Source organism: Triturus cristatus, chromosome 5_2, assembly GCF_964204655.1.
Source record: "Triturus cristatus chromosome 5_2, aTriCri1.1, whole genome shotgun sequence".
Lineage (NCBI taxonomy): Eukaryota > Metazoa > Chordata > Amphibia > Caudata > Salamandridae > Triturus > Triturus cristatus.
In genome coordinates this window covers 103833248-103850157 of record NC_140588.1, presented here as the reverse complement: position 1 = coordinate 103850157, position 16910 = coordinate 103833248, and the positions used below count along the sequence as shown (strand labels likewise).

General features: G+C 47.5%; 1 protein-coding gene across 3 annotated transcripts in view; it reads left to right on the top strand.

The window, feature by feature from the left end:
• Positions 1–16910, top strand: part of PIGN (phosphatidylinositol glycan anchor biosynthesis class N) — an 862819-nt gene that overhangs the window by 526760 nt on the left and 319149 nt on the right. The gene's annotated exons all lie outside the window — the stretch shown is intronic.

Below are 16910 nucleotides of genomic sequence, written 5' to 3'. Positions count from 1 at the left end.
GCTCATCAAACAACTGCAACGCATCCAAAACGCCTCAGCACGACTGATCCTCGATGTACCACGCCACGGCCACATCAGCCCCCACCTGAGAAACCTGCACTGGATGCCCGTCAACAAGAGGATATCCTTCAAGCTCCTCATCCACGCACACAAGGCACTCCACAAGACCGGCTCAGCCTACCTCAACAGATGACTTTCCTTCTACATCCCCAACCGCCAGCTCCGCTCCGCCGACTTCGCACTCGCCACCGTCCCGCGTATCTGAAAAACAACCACCGGCGGGAGATCCTTCTCCCACCTCGGCGCCAAGATCTGGAACACCCTCCCACTGAGCCTACGACAGACCCAAGACCTTCTGACCTTCAGGAGGCTACTCAAGACCTGGCTGTTCAATCAGTAGCGCCCCCCCCTCCCCAGCGCCTTGAGACCCTCATGGGTATGTAGTGCGCTCTACATATGTTTGATTGATTGATGATGTATTATGTGGCAAATATGGCAAAGCCATAGTTATGTGGAAAACATGTGCAAACTAAGATATTGTGCCATTCATGTTTGAACTGCTCTTGTGGAAAAAGGGAGAAGAGCTGATGACAGAAACTCCATGGCCGGGTGACAAATGGCTTGCGATTCCACTTTTAAGGATATTTGGGACATTCTGTGGTTGGAAACGTATCCCACTTTGTGAATGTATTTTAATGTCACTAACACATATTGAACCTTAAATAAACATGTGTATCTATTGGTTAAATTAAATAATGTAATAAGCTGTAACCGGTTAGTGAAATGGGAAACGAATACTAAAAATTGGGATATTTTGCTCTTTCTCCCACACCTCTCACTCCGCCCACTGACCCAATCCATTGGTTATTCCCGCCCTCTGATTCTTCTCCCACAGTTCCCCTGCTTTTTTCCCCCCACTTCGACCACTGCCTGGCACTAACATGCATTAGAGACAACTGTGGGCTTTTACCACTGGGTCTCTTAGAGAATGACACCTCGGGTCCATACACGGAGGCTAAACACAGCACGTTTCTGGGATCTCCGCACAGCGTGTTTGCTATTTGACAGCAGACTTCTGCAGCTTGTGTTGAGGAAATTAAACATCCCCTTGTGCTTGTATAAAACATAGCTGCCAAGTGGCATTGGCACAATGTCGCGTCCATTCGTAGCTTTTATCCAACAACACTGCATGCTGGAATGTTTAACCCCTTACTTAGATGGTCACAGCACAACTCCCAGAATGCAAGGCGCTGTTGCCTTAAAATCCAGGCCTGGCTGGCGGTGTCACACGTGACGATTGAGCCATTTGGAGGCAATGGTGAATCTGTAATTTAGCAGGCGTGTCTATACTCTTAGCAAATTGTAAATACCGTCAGTGATGACACACTGAGGTCTGAGGCCTCTGTTTGTCATGAAGTAAGGCCCAGTCTGGTGGTTCAGGTCAGTCCTTGTGAGGGAAGCTGCTGGACGTGTTTTTACCATGCACTTTGAAAGTATTTTCACCTTGATGCAAGAAGAAAGTTGGATTGTTTTACAAAACATGCTTGATTTTTGTATATTGCTGGACTGGTGATTGCTTTATTTTGCACTTTGAAAGTATTTGCACTTTTTCTTTTGGTTTACCAACTACAGTTTGTATAGATTGTCATTAGGTACTTGCTGATATGGTTTGTTTTTATTCTACATGCAGTCTTATTTATGGTGTTGCTTGCACTTGTCTGTAATACGTGTACCTTAAATCCTGTATTTAGCATTGTTTACACTACAGAAATGATGAATTAAAACAGACAAACATCTGCCTCAATGTTCTGAAGCATCCAAACAGTTTTCTTCATCAGCCTTGTTTGCCTGCCTGTTTTGCAGTGATTACTAATAAAGACATTATGATTGAAATTGCTTCCTCAGTCCACGTTATTATCATGCACAACCCTTGACAGTCGCTAGTGTGTGGCATGCAGATAATTCACCAGTCTATTTCTCTTGACTTTTGCAAAATACTGAGTTATAGCTTGTGTACTTCTCATGTATATTGTCAGTCGAGTTTTTATGGAATTGCAGGTTTGGGTTGGTCTTTTAAAGCTTCAAGGTATTGTCAATTCTATTTCAGACCCTTCATAGTTGTTCTTTGTTCTTCGGCCATAGGCAGTTCCTGAGACAATAGGATCACTCCTTGGCATTGTTCTGATTGCTGCCTCAGTTAAATACTCTGCTTTTGACAGTATTGTTACAAATGGCATAGTTTAAATATTAAGAGTGTTTCCCACTTTCTCATTAGAACTTAGAGAAAGACAATATGGAGGCATTTCATTTAAATGTTAGAGGTTTTAAATCAAAATATGCTAGATTTCTGGGTGGTAGGACAAAGTGGTAGATGGTGGGCCGCGCCGCCGGAGGAGGGGGGCCCCCTCCATGTGCTTTGCAGGGGGGCCTCCTCAAGTTTCGTTACGCCACTGCTAACAATAAATCTTGCAACAGAGAGCACATGGTCTGTCTAATAGGCGAGACCTAAAAATGTGGGTCTTAGCAGCAAGCCATTTGTTTAGAGGAGCACAGACGATTTTGAAGGTGATTTGGTCAGTGTGGTTTTAGGATCCTACTGCTCTGCATGCTAAGCCACAGGGAGGAGATGGAAAAGTGTGACATGTGTGTTCCTAAGGGAGAGGATAGTGTGGCGGAGGTAGCAGCATTTAAACGGGGATGTTAGAAAGAAGGACTACGTCATAGCAGCCAATGTCACCCGGAATCAGAATCTTAAGGTGCCATGAATGGCCCTCAAAAAAGACAGGCAGTCTGCCACATTTGAAAATTGTTTCAGGTCGGAATAAGGACTTGATGAGACATGCTGATGTGTATGAGCTTATAAAAGCGAATTAACAGAGAGAGCTTTCTCACTTTTGAAACAATGAATGTCGCGCTTTATAGTGCAGTGTCAGGGAATTCATGAGCCTCACATAATGATCCTAAGAAGATAAACACGTGGAGCCTCTGGAATCCTCAGTCCATCTGGCCTGAAATCTCGTTTGGAACTTTGAGCACGTACAGTGACAAATCCTGCAATATCCTAAAATTGTGTGTGTGTCAGATAAGAACTCTGACAAATATTGGCAGAGACCAGTGGCGCCGCAAGGGGGGAGGGGCGAGGGGCTGTCCGTCCTGGGCGGCACCAGGTTTGGGGGCGACGATCCCCTTACCGCTCTGACCCGCGGCTGTCGCAGGCTGCAACCGCAGGAACACAAGGCCTAGCTAGAGACCCCACCTCCCAAATCACAATCAAAGACGTCATTAGGTGCAGCTGCTACCCCTGGATTGCCTGTTGGTACCACTGGCCGTGACACTGCTCTTGCCACGCTCTCAGGGGCCACAAAAGCTGTTGTTTGGAGAGAAAGTAAATAGCTCTATAAGCCTTGCTCCCTTTCTGTAGTCTTCACACCGTGCTCTTCCTTCCCCTGTCCCCTCAGCGGCAAATAGGACTCTGTTGACCGGCTTCGGTTAGGGCCTAGCCGTCATCCATGTGACGTCATTGAAGATTTAAGGGTGCGTGATGTAGGTTATAGGAACCAGGCTAGCATTTCATATAACTAAGCTGAATTGATACTAATGGTTATAATAGGGACGCTGTCCAACAAACAGATCTCTGCCGATCAGGCAGGGCTGCTTCAAATAGTAGAATGTTACAAACTCGAATACAAAATAGAAAATAAACGTGATTTTCACTCATGCCGCTGAGTTGTTCCTCGCATCCTGGGCTTTAATATTATTTAAAGCCATCTTACAATTCTGTTTACTTAACTTTTGCATTTGGTGTGTAATTGTACACTTGGCAACATTCTGTGCCCAAAAGAGGTAGGATAGTTCAGGTTTTGTAATTGCTCATGTACCTTAATGATGACATCACCGGATATTCCACAATGATGACATCATGTAAACTACCATGTGACACTCAGGGAGGGGCTGCCCTGGCCCAACTCATGATGCAGAAGTTAGTAGTTGGCTCCAGGCGCAGTTCTGACAACGGTTCTTCTGGCCACACACCAGTTCCAACAAGCATTGGCAAAACCAATAGGCCGGACCTTGGTAAGCAGGTGCAAAGGTTACATTTATTATTATGTTTTGTCGCAAGCATATGCCACAAAAATAATAAAATGGGGTGAACATGACCACTCGCTTAACTTGATAGCCAAATGCTTTCAATAATATTTTTAACATGTTTTAACAGTTGCACAGCATTTTAATAGAACATCAAAGCAAGTTGGCAAGGAGGAAAAAATTATCTATCTTTTCACATCTAAGGAACTCTATAATACCTTATGAACAGTACACAGTCCTGTTGTCAATTCTTAAATATTAATTAAACAGAGTCACATAGCACAAGCACATTTTTTTATATAAAAGAATTTTTAGTTATCTTCATTTTGTTTTCATTATTAGTTAGACTGAATCTTAATCATCAATGTTTGAACGATCTATTTTCTTCTTTCAAACAACTGAACATCAATACAAATAGATACACATCACACAAATGTATTCTTACATTTCTACACCCTTTACACAAATAGAATGCAATGGTCGCCTCTTAAATAAAGGAGATCCACTCATGAGGTAGTCAATTTAGCGCACAAGGTACTTATCCCTCTCCAAATCACAAATCATAAGTGTGCATTCATTAATAAAGAATAATCTCAATTGTGTTCTGACTCCTCTTGTTAAAGACTGTCGACGCGTGCGCGTTTCGGCCTCGTACTCCTTCTTGGCCTCCTCTGGACAAGGGTAAGGAAACTTCTCGAATCCACTCCAAATACCCTGCACACAGGGCTCCGTCCTCTGACGGTCTCAAAATCACCTGGACGCCCACTTCAGTACTTCATTCTCTCGACATCAACGGTGCGTCACTCAAAAAGCCAATGCTCTCACCAAGCTCATTGCGGAATTATTATGCTTGTATTATTATTATTTTTCCGGGGGGGGGGGGAAGATATCTTAGAAAGTGGGGACTTAGGACAATTGCCCATGCTTTGAAATTACTGTCCTTTGCTGGGCATTGTGTTTTTTAATTTGATTCACCGCGGGAGGAGCAGTGAATTGCAGAGGCCTACTCAGGCCTCCTGGTAAGCCTTAGGGTCAGAGGCTGAAATCGGTAGGTGTTGGGGCTGCCGAAAAAGCAGCAGCTCACCCCCTGAATCGGTAGTTTGGCAGCTATGGAATTGTCACATTGCTCTTGTGTGGGTGTGGACGCTCTTGTTTAGACGCTGTGGTCGTAGCCAGTAACACAGACAATGTGCACATATTAATTCACAACGTATAAAGTAAACATGGCTCTGCCTGAAAGTGCATATCAAGAAAAGGATCTGTGGGAGCCTATAGGATTGCGCCATGTCCATGCTGGTCATGCGGTATCATGCGGTATCATGCATGAAAGGGGACTGGTGTCAGGAGTGAGCAATGGATAGGTTGGAGGCTGATGCAAGATCTGTGAGGTGTGTTCCTTTAAGACTGTGGCTGACTGGCCTTTAACAGCTGGGGCTCTGGAATAGCAGGCCAGCCTGGGTCTAGGGTGGGTCGTCTGGGTTAGAGTAGGCCGCAGTACTGTTTAAATAGCATGGAGATGTAAGGAGGCCGTCTGTCTGGTATGGAAGGCATTACAGATGTTTGTACCAATACAATTATGACATTGTGTTTACAACATTGGCATCAGTCCTCCCATAGCACTCTCTTGGGTCCATCTGCTCCCTCTCCTCACAACACAGTTATGACTAAAAAAATCCAGCTACCGGTCGTATTTTCAGCAGATCGCTATTCTGGGTAATGGGATGTCCTGTTTCCGGTCACCGATGCAACTTTTTCACACTTATATTTAGCGAAATGGATAAAATTGAAAGACGGACCAATCCATTTGACAAAGGGATGGACTACTCCAAAGATACTGAGGGACAACACCAGTTAGGTGTTTTCCCTAAGAGAAGAAGAGGCTAAGCCTGGATTTCATCACCCTCCGCAGGTGTGGAGACTTGTCAGAGAGGTAGCCATCATTGATCCTGTGCAGTTACACATCAAATATGGTAAAGGCAGTCTGACTCAATATTTTTAGAGTCAAGATGGACGAGAGGCGCATTCATTGTTCGCTTAGTCAGTTAGGGAGTTTTACTGCTGGGATCGTCCTGACCTTGATATTTTGGAATAGTAAGTGATTTTCCGTTAGTAAAAGTTTCATTTTTGTCCATTTTTTGTTGCCTTCCATGGACCTTCCTAGATTATGTCAAATGGAAGAGGGTTAAAATAATTTTTATTTTTAATAACAGTGGTAATTGTGGGCATATCTGAGACATATTTGGTGCTCTTGTTCTCATCAAACTAAACGCACTCTTTTGGATAGCAGGCGGGTTGTGCCCACAGATTATCAAGGTAGGAATCTCAATGGCACCAAATATCGTGGACACAATATTGAAAGGTAAGTAAGTCTAGATTTTCTCTATGTAACCACCGCCGGACTGAGAGCCCAAAGCAGCCCTGGCAATTTTGTCAGACTGGTTTTGCTACTGGGGGCCTATAATGCAGCAACGGTGCAAAACCGGTCCCCAGTCACAGATCCGGCACCCATCTTTCCAGCCTCCCAGGAAAACGCCTGATGCCAGCTACGGCCACTCCTCATATATGTACCTTGACGATATACATGTCTTCAAGGTGCATAAATGTGAGTTCAGAATAGTGAATCTTTACTTCCTCCATTTGTGCTTACCTTTTGATATTTTGTCCCTTGATATTCTGTCCACGATAGTAGCAGTGGCGGCCGGCATGGATTGGGAGGGGCGGAGGGTAAGGGGAAGTAAAATATGAAAAAAAGTACCTTATTGCTGCATCTCTCCTTCGTGTCAAACGGAACAGGAAGCACCCAGTATTCCCTAAGCCAATCACACCGCTCCAATATAGTGTTGTGATTGGTCTGAGTACCATGGTTTGGTGCTCAGACAGGCAGTGGGAGCCTGGGCATGTTCTTCCCCCAGGCTGTAATGCAGCATGGGTTATAACATGCAAAACGTGCATGACTGTTTAGCAGGCCCGTGACAGCCGGCCAAACAGTCATGCGCACTTACAATGTGCCCACCACTCCTCCTCTACCCTGCTCTATGTGCAAAGCTGCTGCAGCAGGAACAAATAAAATGATAATAACATCAACTTATTATCATTTTATTTTTACTTTATTGCACTGCTGCAAAGCAGTGGGGCGACGCTCAGATGAGACGCCACTGGATATTAGTTTAACTCTTTATTCCTAGCCTCAATATTCCGATGTACAGTCAGAAGGAATTAGACCCCTCATTTTATTTATTCTGTACCATTTTAGTTTGTGTTTAGAGAATATAGTCAACAGGGATTCGAAAACGAGAGCTGCTTTTGTGCAAAGTATTGCAGCGATCACAGCACGTCAAATAAAAAACTGTGCTTATGAGCAGATTAACTTTTTAAGTAAAACATAACTCCCCATGAGTTGCATTGGTAAATAGAATTGGTTAGACATTGCATGTGATTTGAAGGTGTTGCTTGATACCATCTCACCAGACTGGCATTAGGACCCTGCAGTAGCCTGGGGCTTCAGACACTGGACATCTCTTTCTGTGCCTAGGCATGGACAGGAAGTGTATCACAGAATCAAGGTTTGCATTTTCAAGTAAGAGTCAGGAATGGACTGGCACAACTTCATCAGAAATTAAAGAAAAAGCATAAGAGAGGGCCTTTTACAGTGAAAAAACACTTGCTACTTTGTAGGAAGTTTCCAACTTTTCTTGTGGGAGTCCTCCGACTCGTGCTAAACAAATATACCCTTCCCCCTCACAGAGAGCCACGTGTAACATTGGGGAGTGTTGACTCGCTCACCCTCAGGGCGACTCCGTGCGACTGCTGGAGTCACCCGCTCTCTATTTTTCTTAAATTCCCTTGAAGATTCGATGCATGTTGTTCCATACACTTGAACTTATGCCCATAGGTACACAGTCCCATATGAACGGTATGCTTCCCCCACAGGTGCGTGACCCTTTGTGCTCTGTGCATGTTACCTGACTTGACACCCACCGGAATTCCTCTGCGATGCGTCGGGTAATATGGCCAGATATCCACAAGATAGACCCCCCACATGCCAGGTGGCTTTTGATAGCCCGCTTTTACACCACACCTCAGACCGATGTTCTTCACACACCTTCCGGGTGCACCCAATATGATCTAGATATATAGTGGCACCTCTGGGCAACTGGTGCATGGTATCTGTGGTTGATCGACCTTGTATAGGCTGACACTCAGTGCACACCTTGTTCTTTTCTGTCTATTGGTTTTTGAAATCAGGTTCTATGTGCCGCACTTGCACTGTATATATTCACAAGTGATTACTTCCAGTAAAGGAGTCCACACCAAATGGAAAATAAATGTTGATAGAAGGATCACCAGCCTAATCACATTATATGTGCAATATGTGGACATTAGGTAATTGGCTCGTTGAATTTACTAGTGGACTACCTTTATACGGACCAAATGCGAAAGAATATATATGAGCCACCTATGTACGCTAAGATTATATATGCAGACAGTGTATTTTGTATTGTGTATTTGTATACTCATGGAATTTACTTTTAAAACAATAATTATAATATTGATCTACATCTACATTCCAGAACTGTTTGAAGTAATTGATTTAACAGAATATATGTTGTTGAAGAATAAAGTCCAATAATAATTGAGATATTGTTGACATAAATTAATAAAAACCAAAGGAAATGATGGACGGAGTGTTGAACATTGCAAGCACTCACCCCCAGTCAACTGATCTGGGTTTAATCCATCACCGTTCTTTAGCCCACTCTGCCACCCCAGTTCAGACATGGCCATATGCAAATCAGTCTGACCCTGTGCCTCATGGGAACAGTCCAGCCCGAACTGCCAGGCTATGTCTTCCCTGGACCGGAAACAAACTTCCTAGGACCGGTTTCTGGCATTTCAGCTGTCTTTTGCCAGGCTTGCTTGAATCCGTGGCAAAGTGAGCAAGGGACTCACGTCTGGGCATACCCTGCCAACTTATGGCGAACAAAGCAAAAACCAAAGGAAATGATGGACGGAGTGTTGAACATTGCAAGCACTCACCCCCAGTCAACTGATCTGGGTTTAATCCATCACCGTTCTTTAGCCCACTCTGCCACCCCAGTTCAGACATGGCCATATGCAAATCAGTCTGACCCTGTGCCTCATGGGAACAGTCCAGCCCGAACTGCCAAGCCATGTCTTCCCTGGACCGGAAACAAGCTTCCTAGGACCGGTTTCTGGCATTTCAGCCGTCTTCAGCCAGGCTTGCTTGAATCCAGTGGCAAAGTGAGCAAGGGACTCACGTCTGAGCATACCCTGCCAACTTATGGCGAACAAAGCAAAAACCAAAGATAATGATGGACGGAGTGTTGAACATTGCAAGCACTCACCCCCAGTCAACTGATCTGGGTTTAATCCATCACTGTTCTTTAACCCACTCTGCCACCCCAGTTCAGACATGGCCATATGCAAATCAGTCTGACCCTGTGCCTCATGGGAACAGTCCAGCCCGAACTGCCAAGCCATGTCTTCCCTGGACCGGAAACAAGCTTCCTAGGACCGGTTTCTGGCATTTCAGCCGTCTTCAGCCAGGCTTGCTTGAATCCAGTGGCAAAGTGAGCAAGGGACTCACGTCTGAGCATACCCTGCCAACTTATGGCGAACAAAGCAAAAACCAAAGATAATGATGGACGGAGTGTTGAACATTGCAAGCACTCACCCCCAGTCAACTGATCTGGGTTTAATCCATCACTGTTCTTTAACCCACTCTGCCACCCCAGTTCAGACATGGCCATATGCAAATCAGTCTGACCCTGTGCCTCATGGGAACAGTCCAGCCCGAACTGCCAAGCCATGTCTTCCCTGGACCGGAAACAAGCTTCCTAGGACCGGTTTCTGGCATTTCAGCCGTCTTCAGCCAGGCTTGCTTGAATCCAGTGGCAAAGTGAGCAAGGGACTCACGTCTGAGCATACCCTGCCAACTTATGGCGAACAAAGCAAAAACCAAAGGAAATGATGGACGGAGTGTTGAACATTGCAAGCACTCACCCCCAGTCAACTGATCTGGGTTTAATCCATCACTGTTCTTTAGCCCACTCTGCCACCCCAGTTCAGACATAGCCATATGCAAATCAGTCTGACCCTGTGCCTCATGGGAACAGTCCAGCCCGAACTGCCAAGCCATGTCTTCCCTGGACCGGGAACAAGCTTCCTAGGACCGGTTTCTGGCATTTCAGCCGTCTTCAGCCAGGCTTGCTTGAATCCAGTGGCAAAGTGAGCAAGGGACTCACGTCTAAGCATACCCTGCCAACTAATGGCGAACAAAGCAAAAACCAAATGAAATGATGGACGGAGTGTTGAACATTGCAAGCACTCACCCCCAGTCAACTGATCTGGGTTTAATCCATCACTGTTCTTTAGCCCACTCTGCCACCCCAGTTCAGACAAGGCCATATGCAAATCAGTCTGACCCTATGTCTTATGGGAACAGTCCAGCCCGAACTGCCAAGCCATGTCTTCCCTGGACCGGAAACAAGCTTCCTAGGACCGGTTTCTGGCATTTCAGCCGTCTTCAGCCAGGCTTGCTTGAATCCAGTGGCAAAGTGAGCAAGGGACTCACGTCTGAGCATACCCTGCCAATTTATGGCGAACAAAGCAAAAACCAAAGGAAATGATGGACGGAGTGTGCTCACTTTGCCACTGGATTCAAGCAAGCCTGGCTGAAGACGGCTGAAATACCAGAAACCGGTCCTAGGAAGCTTGTTTCCGGTCCAGGGAAGGCATGGCTTGGCAGTTCGGGCTGGACTGTTCCCATAAGGCACAGGGTCAGACTGATTTGCATATGGCCATGTCTGAACTGGGGTGGCAGAGTGGGCTAAAGAACGGTGATGGATCAAACCCAGATCTGTTGACTGGGTGTGAGTGTTTGATTGGTTCTGATGCTCCGTCCATCACCACCCCCTTTTGTACCGCTTTGTTCGCCATAAGTTGGCAGGGTATGCTCAGACGTGAGTCCCTTGCTCACTTTGCCACTGGATTCAAGCAAGCCTGGCTGAAGACGGCTGAAATGCCAGAAACCGGTCCTAGGAAGCTTGTTTCCGGTCCAGGGAAGGCATGGCTTGGCAGTTCGGGCTGGACTGTTCCCATAAGGCACAGGGTCAGACTGATTTGCATATGGCCATGTCTGAACTGGGGTGGCAGAGTGGGCTAAAGAACGGTGATGGATCAAACCCAGATCTGTTGACTGGGTGTGAGTGTTTGATTGGTTCTGATGCTCCGTCCATCACCACCCCCTTTTGTACCTCTTTGTTCGCCATAAGTTGGCAGGGTATGCTCAGACGTGAGTCCCTTGCTCACTTTGCCACTGGATTCAAGCAAGCCTGGCTGAAGACGGCTGAAATGCCAGAAACCGGTCCTAGGAAGCTTGTTTCCGGTCCAGGGAAGGCATGGCTTGGCAGTTCGGGCTGGACTGTTCCCATAAGGCACAGGGTCAGACTGATTTGCATATGGCCATGTCTGAACTGGGGTGGCAGAGTGGGCTAAAGAACGGTGATGGATCAAACCCAGATCTGTTGACTGGGTGTGAGTGTTTGATTGGTTCTGATGCTCCGTCCATCACCACCCCCTTTTGTACCGCTTTGTTCGCCATAAGTTGGCAGGGTATGCTCAGACGTGAGTCCCTTGCTCACTTTGCCACTGGATTCAAGCAAGCCTGGCTGAAGACGGCTGAAATGCCAGAAACCGGTCCTAGGAAGCTTGTTTCCAGTCCAGGGAAGGCATGGCTTGGCAGTTCGGGCTGGACTGTTCCCATAAGGCACAGGGTCAGACTGATTTGCATATGGCCATGTCTGAACTGGGGTGGCAGAGTGGGTTAAAGAACGGTGATGGATCAAATCCAGATCTGTTGACTGGGTGTGAGTGTTTGATTGGTTCTGATGCTCCGTCCATCACCACCCCCTTTTGTACCGCTTTGTTTGCCATAAGTTGGCAGGGTATGCTCAGACGTGAGTCCCTTGCTCACTTTGCCACTGGATTCAAGCAAGCCTGGCTGAAGACGGCTGAAATGCCAGAAACCGGTCCTAGGAAGCTTGTTTCCGGTCCAGGGAAGGCATGGCTTGGCAGTTCGGGCTGGACTCTTCCCATAAGGCACAGGGTCAGACTGATTTGCATATGGCCATGTCTGAACTGGGGTGGCAGAGTGGGCTAAAGAACGGTGATGGATCAAACCCAGATCTGTTGACTGGGTGTGAGTGTTTGATTGGTTCTGATGCTCCGTCCATCACCACCCCCTTTTGTACCGCTTTGTTCGCCATAAGTTGGCAGGGTATGCTCAGACGTGAGTCCCTTGCTCACTTTGCCACTGGATTCAAGCAAGCCTGGCTGAAGACGGCTGAAATGCCAGAAACCGGTCCTAGGAAGCTTGTTTCCGGTCCAGGGAAGGCATGGCTTGGCAGTTCGGGCTGGACTGTTCCCATAAGGTACAGGGTCAGACTGATTCGCTTCTGGCCATGTCTGAACTGGGGTGGCAGAGTGGGCTAAAGAACGGTGATGGATCAAACCCAGATCTGTTGACTGGGTGTGAGTGTTTGATTGGTTCTGATGCTCCGTCCATCACCACCCCCTTTTGTACCGCTTTGTTCGCCATAAGTTGGCAGGGTATGCTCAGACGTGAGTCCCTTGCTCACTTTGCCACTGGATTCAAGCAAGCCTGGCTGAAGACGGCTGAAATGCCAGAAACCGGTCCTAGGAAGCTTGTTTCCGGTCCAGGGAAAGCATGGCTTAGCAGTTCGGGCTGGACTGTTCCCATAAGGCACAGGGTCAGACTGATTTGCATATGGCCATGTCTGAACTGGGGTGGCAGAGTGGGCTAAAGAACGGTGATGGATCAAACCCAGATCTGTTGACTGGGTGTGAGTGTTTGATTGGTTCTGATGCTCCGTCCATCACCACCCCCTTTTGTACCGACACAAATTAATAGACATTTATCTCTCAAAAGTCATACCTTTTGGCCTATTTTGGTCTATGGGCTGTTTCGGGCCTACCTTTCGGTTGACTTACATATTTAAAAAAAGAAGGGTTGGGGCTGGCAAAAGGTTTATTTTGGCAGGTTGCAAAAGAAGACCTGAGATATGTTTTAAATAGATACTTAAGTGGATGACACAATAAGTGCTGCAGGCCCACTAGTAGCATTTAATTTAGGCCCTGGGTACATGTAATACCACTTTACTAGGGGTTTATAGGTAAATTAAATCTGCCAATTGGGTGTAAGCCAATTTTACCATGTTTAGACGAGAGCTAAAGCACATTAGCACTGGTTAGCAGTGATAACATATACAAAGTCGTAAAGTCAACAAAAATAAATATCAACAATAGGAGGGGAGAAGGTAAATATTTTGGGGGTGACCCTGCAGAGAGGGCTAAGTCCAACAAGGATGTGCTCAAAGACATAGCTGTCCATGGGTATGCCGCCAAGGCATTCATTTCTGACAACATGCCGAGCCTTGTCGGCCTAAATAATGCATACAAGTGAATACATATTTAATGATTTTGCTCGTTTGGAAAATTGATGCTGTGAGTTGTGGGACACCTGCCATGTTGCAGGAAAAGAGAGAACACGGTCTGCATAATACTAAATGCTTAGTGTGGGATGCACAATCGAATTCATCTAGAGGTCAGATTATAATAGCAAGAAAGACGGTTTTACAAATGTTCTTGTGCAGATTGGGAATCAAATGTGTTTTCTTCTCCTCACCTTGATTTCCTTTTTTTCTCACACTTTAAAATGCATTTCTTTTCAGTTTTGATCACGTTGGGGCCTTTTTTTGCTATGTCTTATTTTATTTTATTTTTTGTAACGTTTTACACCTGCTAGAGCCCTGTCTCATTCCCTTAGACCTTGTGCCCGCGTGCACCCCGCGTGCCTGATTCTAAGAGTCGGTTAATGGAAATTGCCCTTCCCGCGCGCTGTCCACCTGCCCTCTGCGCTGATCCTCCGTCACGCGCACCACTCGGCTGCTTTCTCATGTGCCGAGTCAGCGTTTTAGCACGCACTGATGGGAGGCTGTGGTTCCAGAAATACTTAGGCAATTAAAAAGTCGCCAAAGGCACTAGCTGTAACAGCAAGGAGACACTTTAAAGGACACTGCTGGGGATACAAGGACAGCGTCACTTATGCTGCACGTGCAAGGCCCAACTTGGATCGCTGAAAACAACAAGCATTTGCAATGCAATAGGTCTCGCATTAGTAAAAGTTTGAGCTTTTGGCGTTGCAAATAATAATGCAACACCAATAGCTCTAATTTTTAGTAATGCGAGGCCTATTGCCAACAGACAGCTACACAAAAATAACGATGAACACAAAAATCACTCTCAATAGAAAGCAACAAGATCCAGACTCCAATGCCAAACAATTGCTTAACCTCAGGGTGACGGGGTGCCAGGTCGAACATTCGCAAAATGTTTCAGTTACTCTCTCCATCTCGACGGCAGGATACAGTATTGTTGCATAATAACAAAATAATTAATCATAAATAATTTGTAAAACGTGAAAACTTGTGCCGTGGTTGCGTTGAAAGGTGGGCCAGGCGTTCCTCCAGTGATTGCGGCCTTCAAATGCACAGGATGTCTTTTTAATTCAACTGCTGATTAATATATTTAAATTCAATTAAAGAAACGAAACAAAAAGCTGAATGCTGGCAGTACTGACCCAGCCTGAATCGCCCGGGGACGCGTGTAGGTTTCCAAGAAATTTTTGTTCCATTTACTGCTGCGCTGTGAAAGGCGTTAACGAAGGGGTTGTGTGGTGCCGAGGCGGATTCTTAGATCTTAATCATAAAAGCCTTACGCACGCACACCCAGATTGACTTAGATAGAGTGGCACAGACATCCATGCCCATGCACTTTTAAAGAAATACACAAACCCGTACACTCAGCTAGAAGGGAATTCACACACAAAGGCGGCCAAAAAGATTACATTATGGACTTGGCCCATTTAGAGGTGCTGGCAATGGTAAAATCGACCGAAAATTATGTTTTTACTAAATGTAAATGCAGGTACGTAGCTTCAGATGGGCTGTTTGGGCGGGACACCCCCTTATGATTTCTCAGTCCGGTCATGCTGCGAATTGCCATGCCAGGGTGCAAGGCGGGCGATCAATGGGCAGGTACCGCCGCCATGGCACCTCATTTACGAAGAGTCAAGAGAACAGTTAATGCTATTTACAACCAGCTCTGATAATATGAAAAGACAAGCGTGACCAAGGCGGACCGCACTGAAAGCGGACCACGCTGAAAATAAAGATACACAATACCATCACAAAACACATGCCAGCAGGGGGAGGAGAGGCTGTCAGGCCGGGGGCACCCACCTTCCTGCGCAGCCGCAGCTGGCCGGTAAGGATCGCCAGCAGGGTGGGGTCAGGCTCCTTCACACTCACGCACACATGCCAGCACGGGGTGTCAGGCCGATCACGTGCACATGCCAGCAGGGGGTGTCAGGCCTGTCCACACTCACTCACACATGCCAGCAGGGGGGGTGTCAGGCTCGTTCCAACTCACTCACACATGCCAGCAGGGGGGTGCCAGGCTCGTTCACACTCACTCACTCACACATGCCAGCAGGGGTGTGCCAGGCTCGTTCACACTCACTCACACATGCCAGCAGGGGTGTGCCAGGCTCGTTCACACTCACACATGTCAGCAGGGGGTGTCCGGCCGATCACTCTCACATGCCAGGAGGGGGTGGGGAGGGTGTCTGCCGGAGGCACCCACCTTCCTGCGCAGCCTCAGCTGGCCGGTAAGGATCGCCAGCAGGAGCATCTTGAGCAGCAGTGTGTTCTCCATCCTCGTGGCCGTGCGAGGGCTGCTCTCTGCCGAGGGTCACCGAGCAGTGCGTGGCTGCGCTGGGAAGAGGCACTAGGTAGTCAAAGGGGGTAGGAAGGTGACTCAAAGGGCAGGGAGTAAGACAAAAGGGGGTCGAAGAGGAGGCAGGGAGAGGAGGGGAGAGATCTGCGAGGGAGGAAGAGAGGGGGACTCAACGGGCGGGAGAACCTGAGCGTGGGCTGAAACGCCGGAGGGAGGGAAAGCGAAAGCACGCCATGCGCGCGTTGAGGGATACGCATGCACTGGCTGAGGGCGGCTGGTGCGTGTGTGTTTGTTGGCGCAGGGGGCGTAGAACTCGGCGAAGCAGGCGCTGCAGGAGTTCAGCAGGTGAGAGCAGGCCGAGTCGGAGTACAAGATGACCAGCGGGTCTTCCCGGGAGTACATGCCGGCCCAGCGACTGCGAAATATATTCGTTGTTGCTTTGAATTGCGCTTGCATTAGTGGTTTGCCTACCAGGCACTAGCACCGGGGGCTCATGCCGATATGTTTAGCTGCCCGGGGACTGCCCCAGGGTAGCCAGCGATGGGGGTGGCTGGCCCGCTTTGGATTACACTCGGGCAAGACTGCCCGCGAGTTCTCTCCTCGCTTCCCCCTTCAGCCAGACCGGGTTTCCTGACAGCCGGGATCACAGATCCTTTATCCTGTCCCTAGGGGGGGTGATAGCGCGACGGCCTAGGGGTGCAAGGCACACTACACGCGTTGTGTAGAGCAACACAACATAATGGCTAGAGCGTGGGACTTTGAAGCTGGGGAATCCAGTTTGAGTCTCGGCACCGACCCTCAAACATCCGGTGATTCTGGGCAAATCGCCTTGCTCCCAGCGCTAAAAAGGAATGGGCCCGCTTGTTTACGCTTGAATGAAGAAGGCAGTATAGGGCGCCCTGAGCACCAACCCTCCCGTTCGCTATTAGCGGATGTAGCGCGGCATGTAGTATGACGGAGCGCGCATAAGGCTCGAACCTGTTAAT